This window comes from Pyxicephalus adspersus, chromosome 7 (genome assembly GCF_032062135.1).
Source record: "Pyxicephalus adspersus chromosome 7, UCB_Pads_2.0, whole genome shotgun sequence".
Lineage (NCBI taxonomy): Eukaryota > Metazoa > Chordata > Amphibia > Anura > Pyxicephalidae > Pyxicephalus > Pyxicephalus adspersus.
In genome coordinates this window covers 30,856,356-30,863,704 of record NC_092864.1, presented here as the reverse complement: position 1 = coordinate 30,863,704, position 7,349 = coordinate 30,856,356, and the positions used below count along the sequence as shown (strand labels likewise).

Genomic DNA, 7,349 nt, shown 5'->3' with positions numbered 1-7,349 from the left:
ACCTGCAGGAGTTGGGAACACCCAGGGAATGGATGATGATGACTGATGAATTATTAATGGAATTCACACATCAGAAGTTCTATATAATCCCCATTTTTTGGCACTGACGCAATGGAAAGTGTTGGGCAGAGTAAAAGAACAAACATCTATGAAACTATGGTATTCATATTGTGTTTTTATGCATTATTCAGGATTTGTTTTCAGTTTTTCCCTAACATGTACAGTTTCTGAGTTATGAGTACTATTATAGTAAACATTGTACATGCATGTATTTTGTACTAAAACGTAAGCACCATGGAAGTGAATGTTAATACATCTTCAGTGTTAAGGAAAATAAGGCACACTGTGGTATAGATCTACTGCACAGTGTCAATCAGGTACCATTGTTTCTTCAGAAATGCTTAGAGTATGATTTTCTTGTGTACTCTTTGGATTGTCGCGGTACAGCATCCAGCAGTAGTCAGCCATCATACTTTCATTCCAGAAACCTTGATAGCGGTGCTCCATTAACCCCCCTAGCGGTAATCCCGAGTATGACTTGGGGTGGGGAAAAAAAGCGGTAACCCCGAGTCACACTCGGGGTAACTTTGGGGGTCACTCTTACCTTAGCCCCGCGCTCCAGCGGAGTATGACTTGGGGTGGGGAAAAAAAGCGGTAACCCCGAGTCACACTCGGGGTAACTTTGGGGGTCACTCTTACCTTAGCCCCGCGCTCCAGCGGCGATCGCACAATCCCGCTGTGATGGCGGGGAGCTTCTCCGTTGGGGGCCGTGGCCGGGCGGGAAATACCGCCCGGGTCCCCACCACCCCCGCTGCACGCATCTGCAGTTAGATGCGATCACCATTAGTAAATCTAGGGGGTGATACCAGCGGAGATTTCCCGCTGGCAGCACCGCCTGAATCTACTGCCTGCTCTCCTGCTCGCATCACCCGGAGAGTGAGCGGGGTAGGGACATCCCCACCGCATCACCCGGCATGATGTGTGATCATCCAGGTGATGCGGTGGAGTGATGGATTGTGGGGGCGGGAAATTTAAAAGCAGATTACTCTGCTATAAGTAAAGTATGTAAACTAGACATCTATAACTGGCAACTGAAGAGGAACAAGGTTTTGTATAGGCACTATACAAAGCTGCATAGCATTGGTGAGCACTGATATCACAATGCTAATGCCACTATGAAGATGTTACTGTACCATGCATGGATTTTACCGTCTCAATTTCAGATCTACATTAGTGGCAATGGAAAGTAATATAAGAGGAATTAAAGGTGATTGCAGAAATCTGATCTGGGGTCAGGACCGTGCTGAGATAGGATGTTTTGGCACCTTGGGTGCAAAGGCCGAAGTGGGCCCTGTATGACCTGTAAACTATTTCAGCACAGTAGGTTACAAGTCCTGACATTTTAGCCCCTTCTGCATGGTATAAGTGGTGAATTTAGGTAAAGGATCATCCAAAATTTTTAAACCATTTATAGATAAAAGGAATAACAATACATTAGCACCCATCAAAAGGTTAGATATATAAGACTAGTGTTTCTTGACCTTGAAAAAACACTTGCTATATTTACTATATCCACAGCTCACAGTATATTAATGTGGTCAGTGGGAAAAATTCCTCTCACATGCTGGCTATTGGGAAGAATGTCACCCTTATCCAAATATTTCCAAACAGATCATTGGTGTCACTTAAAACTGTCCTGAGAGGTACAAATTGCTCATTTCTCAAGAACCCCCTGTCAACCTCTGGAGAAACCCTGTTTGAGAAACACTGGTCTAAGAGGGGAAGGTGTGTATACCATAGGTGGAGTAATGGAGGGGTGGCTGATTGGTGATGGGTGATGTAGTCAACCGTATTAGGTAGTCAGTTCTTGAGGGTGATGTCTCGGAAACAGGAAATATTGGCAAGTGTAAGGATCTGAACCACTCTGACATGGGCCAATTTCGAATGTCTAGATGACTGTGTCAGAACATCACCAAAATGATAAGTCTTAGGGGTCCCTGGCATGCCATGGTTAATACCTAACAAAAGTGGTCCAAGAAGGGGAAAAAATGACCATGCATTATATGCTGACCCCTCTCTTCCACTAAATGTGTCTGTACCTGTCCCCATTTCTTTGCAGGGTGCCACCATCTTCCCCCCCTTTTTTTTTTCTTTGGCAATCTTGAATGGCAGGGCTGGGATGGTGCAGGAGTTGTGTGTGAGTTCATTCAGCCCCGGCAGACGCATGGATAGCTGGGATCACCGAACAAAAGGTGCTTTCCCCAGCACAATCAGACAGGTAGGAGATTATTGCAGAAGGGACACCGCCTATGGCGTGCATGAGTGCTGTACATACAGCACAGTTCTACTCTATGGTGAGGGAAAAGCAATTAGGTCCCCCCCCCCCCACCTTCACTTCTATTACTATCGTTCATGGATCTGCCAGGACTGCTGTACACACCCCAGATTCTCGTCTGATATCCGCCCTGAGCATCTGATGTGTGTGTACGTAGCCTAAATGTCATCCGTAAGGTTCAGATCTTCTTTAAATATATTTTGCATCATCCCAGAAAGGCACATGCCTTTCAATTTGATCATGCAAACTGTGGACTGGTTATCAGGGTGTAGCCGGTTCACAGATCAGGCTGATAAGAACTGACAGCAGATCAAGAATTATACCTACTGCCGGTCCTCTGTTTGAGCTCGCTGTGTTTATGCCGCATGCGTTTCCATGGACAAACAGGATGCAGGCAAATGTGCAATTAGGAAGGTGTAAAAAGTGCCTGTCTCTTCCTCTTTCAATGGTTGCTCGAGAATTAAAACTAGGCAAAGATCCAACATCTTGTTAGTCAAGCCGTCTGCTCCCAGTAATGTTCTTTAAAAAAAAAAAAATGAACAGGCTAAAATTTTATCTAAGAAGTTTTTAACATTGGAAACAATGGGAGTCAAATGTTATAGTAACTGATACAGATAAGTGTACATTTGAAGAAAATCACAATATTCCTGTGATGTGAAAAAAGTTCCAGGACCTCATCTGGTATGTTGGTGTTGGCATATACAGTCATGAATGTTTTCAATTGCAGCTCTCTATGCCATGAGAATGTTAGGCTAATATTAAAGTAAAATGGGAGCAAATAAATGGGTCAAATGATAACTAAAATTTAATTATGGTCTCCCTCCCTGTGCCCATAGAAATGCAACTTTTGACGCTTTTAGCATTGTTTTGGGTTATAAGGTCAATTCCTCAAACACAGAAGCCATGCCTCCACATATACCACCCTTGCAACTCTCATCATTACAGGATGCTTCATGTGGCGGATACATTATCTGAGTTACTTGGGAACTAAGATCACAGCTTCCTATAACCAACTGTACGCTAATAATTTCCCCCCACCGTTTCAGGATATATACAATTATTTGAATAAATGGAAAGGGCACTCACTGTTGCTTTTAGGATGCATTGCGTCTATAAAAATGATGCTCTTGCCCAGTCTGGGTCCCGATTTTGACTTTGAAAAAGTTGCAGGCTGGTTTTCTGAATTTTATTTTGGCACAAAAGCGACACATATCCAGATCAAGGAATTGGGGGGTCTTGGGGGCCCAGACTTGGTTAAATATTATGTAGCAACTCATCTTTGCTACTTGCCCTCGTGGACTATGTTATCCTCCCCCCAGTGTTTGACCTCCTACAACCCTCCTTTTTTGCATACTTGCAGATAAGGCATTATGTCCTTTCCCTTCAATAATAGCCCAAATTTACTACACTCACCCCTTTGAATTTGTGCCACCGCTCCTTATGCCAAAGGTCTTATTTCCTCCATTTATCACCTCCTCCATGTGTTTGCACAGGGGGCTTCTGGCAAATTTGTCTATATGGGCACCTGGGAAGCCATTTTGATTAGACGGGGATGATTGATCCAAGCTCTGAGAGGCGGCCAATAAAAGCTCCATATACACACTTTACAAAGTGTGTACAAAACTTGTACAAAATTTTGTTCCGGTGGTACCACACGCCATATGCTGGCTGTTCTCAGCTGCAGATTCTCTTTGCTGGAGATGTGGAACCCAGCGTGGGACACTGGAGCACATTTTTTGGTTCTGTCCCACTATTTATAGCTATTGGTACAGGGTTAACAAGGTAATCACCGAATTGGCCCATTGTCCAGGAGGTCTGTTTGATGGAATATCTTACCGCTCTCCTCAGAAATAATGTTGCTAAATTTGAACCGGTCTGGGAATCTTGGGATGCCTAATATGCCCATTTACAGGTTTAAAGTGTTGATTTGACTATGTGAACTCCTTATTAATCATCATTCTGGTGATTTCAGGACTTTTGCACCTTTGTGATACATATCTTGTAGGCCTTTTTCAGCGAAACGTGTTGAGCGCTGAGAAAATTCTTTTTTTTTTCTCTTATATGTTATTGTAATATTTGCCACTTTTCCACTTTATAAGTGGGCTATGAAAGACCGGACACTGATGCCCGCAGTGCTTGGGCAGGGTAACTGGTTTTATATCTGCCCCCTCCTGTAGTACCGACAAACACATTACTACGCTAGAACATCCTCCATATTTACCAGATTTGGCACCTTTGGAATTTTTTCTAAATTGAAATTGATGCTTAATTGTAAAAGGAGAGAATATTGAAGAGGACAAACATTAGAATTGTCATATAAATAAAAGTCAGTTATTATATAAGTCTCATTATTTCATAGACAGATATCATACATTGCCATATTATCAAATGCTACAGATGATGATAGTTACTATTACAACATTCTGACAATTCACACAAATGCATGTAGTTCTCAACATCATCCGAGGTCATGGATAATTTTTCATTGATCCAACTGTACCAACTGCATGCGATGCACATTCTGTGCTATGCTAAAGTATTGTCTTATGTTCTGTTTTGGAACTAATGAAAACTATGAAAATTAAAGTTCATTCAGGATGCAATTCATGTATCGGTGTAGAATGGTTTTAGTACCAAATGTAAATGTAAATTTGCTGCAAAGTAAGTCATTGTTCTGTCCCATCCCTTGTCTCTCAGTTCAGATACTTCTTGTATCATATAAAGCCATCAGGCAGTTTGTGTCACAGGAGGAGGGACAGAGCAGTCAGGGTGGAGGGATGTACAGTAACACTTCCCCTGACACTGAAGACAGAGAAGTATTCTGGGACCAGGCAGACAGAGACAGCGGTGCCAGAGAGACAGCTGGGCAGACTGCACAACCCTTCCAGGATGCTTCGACCTTCCCACTTCACCAAGGTACCATTTGGGCTAACCCAGACCCTACAAATATTCTACAGGAACCTGCAAACCAGTAAAGTTTTTAGTTCTCTATCTTGCATATGATAACCTATAGATCCTTATCTAACTATATGTCAGTGTAGGCCTCCGATTTCAGATCCAGCTGCTTTTTTAATTGCCTTTTGTGGTGTCATGTAAGAATTTCTATGGCAAATTACTGCTCAGATGCCAATTTTCTATGCCACATAAATGGCATCACTTGGTTAACATCTAATGCCAAAACTTTTTTCATAAAATGTTTTGTGTGTGTGGAAGGGTTTACACCCTATTTCTTTCTGTGTCTCTGCTGTGGAGGTGCACATACTCATTTACACCTTCCCAATGCGTTGCATAGCCGTAACGTGCACACTGAGCTTTTTGCAGCGCCATTCTTTTTGAATAGCACTCAATGCACTATGGCAAAGCAGCTCCGACACCCGTGCAATGCACTGAACCAAAACTTTACAGTGTTGTAGTTTTTAGAATTCTTTGTGGATTACTAATTAATTGTGGGATGCCTTAAAGAATGCACATTTATGCGAGAAAACAATGGAGAAATGCACCAGGTCTGACGGCCTTAATTCTTCAGGTGACCATTACTTCTGGGGCAGAACATAATTAGATCCAGCAACAGCAATGGTGCATAGAGAAAACTTCCAGCAAGGACACCTGCTGCAGTGACAACCTAAAAGGGATTTTCCTTTTGAATATTTCCTTTATTTTTTGACATTTTTGTGCATTTGGGATGAGAGGTATTAGAAAATCTCCCTAAAAGTGCTTTTAAATATAATTTACTTTTACAGTGATCAGCCCTGAAAACATGAAAACCACCTGATATTGTGAAGGTGCCCCTTGTGCTGTCAGAACAGCTCTGATCCATTAGGACATGGACTCATCGAAACCTTTGACGGTCACACAGACTCCTCCATTCTACTTTCTTGGTATAGTGCATGCTGCTGCCTTCTCTTTCCTCGATAAATTCACAAGCACCTAGCTACTGCAATATCCTTTATTAAAGCGACCAGATCCCCTTCTCCCAGTGCTCTGGTTCAGCTTTCTTTGCCCTTTGGAAGCACTTTTGGGAGTAAATGGGGGTCAGCATTCCCCCTCACATGCCTCTGTGAGCCTTTGAATTCCATGACCTTGCTGCGGGTTCACTGGTTGTCCTTCCTTGGACCACTTGTTGTAGGTAGTAACCATTGTATGCCAAGAACAACCTTACTGCTTTAGAGATCAAGAGATCTGGCTATCAATATCTGGCCCTTGTCATTCAGATTCCTACATTTGCCCATTTTTCCTGCTTATAACACATCACCATCAAAAAATAATTGTTCACTTTTGCTGACCTAATTTTCCCCCCCTGCCAGGTGTCATTGTAGGCAAATAATCCCTGGTGATCACTTTACCTGTAAGGGGGTATATTGTATTGTCTGATTGTTTTTTAGGAGGACTTAATAAGCAGAATTTTAATTGTCTTTTTTATTGATTTTGAAATCTGCTGGGGTTTGCCTAAATCTGGTCTGGCCATTGTTGTTCAAATCTTTTCGGGACCCTTTCAGTCCTATGTTTGCAGTAACGCACAGCACTTTGGTCCATTGACATCCATTTACAATGGCACCCCGATGCCCACATAGGGTAGGTGTCAATGGAATTGCATTGCAGTGCACCACAATAAAATGCTGGAGGGCTGTTTTTGGTTCGCTGCAAATGGGCCACAAAGGTCTGAAGAAGACACCTTAGGGATGACAGCACCAGAACCTGCACTTCCAAAAGACAAGTTTCTAACAGCATATTCATATTCTACATACAGTGGGTAAATATTTAAAGAGAACCTGGGAGAGCATCCTGTGAATAAAACTGACAATCTGACTCTGGAAGGTTTTGTACAACTTCTTACAAAGGTACTCAGCTGTGTGACTGTGACGGACACCTTTAAATCTCAGATCAATAAGCCATAAGAAATACTTGGTGCAGCCGAGCCCCTGCAGCTGGTTTCCTGCATGCTGAATGCTAATAACTCCCGGACATAGAAACTGTCAGGATTTAACCCCAGCCTATAGCATTTCAGTTTCCTGTC

The 7,349-nt window shown here is 42.6% G+C and overlaps 1 protein-coding gene across 2 annotated transcripts in view; it reads left to right on the top strand.

The window, feature by feature from the left end:
• The first annotated feature begins 5,020 nt into the window (after positions 1 to 5,020).
• The window catches only part of GPBAR1 (G protein-coupled bile acid receptor 1), a 16,796-nt gene continuing 14,467 nt past the window's right edge, over positions 5,021 to 7,349 (top strand). The window contains exon 1 of one of the 2 annotated variants that reach the window (XM_072417983.1): positions 5,021 to 5,306. The gene's annotated coding sequence lies outside the window, so the exon portion shown is untranslated. The remainder of the gene's footprint in view (positions 5,307 to 7,349) is intronic. The other variant, XM_072417981.1, reaches the window with a different exon arrangement.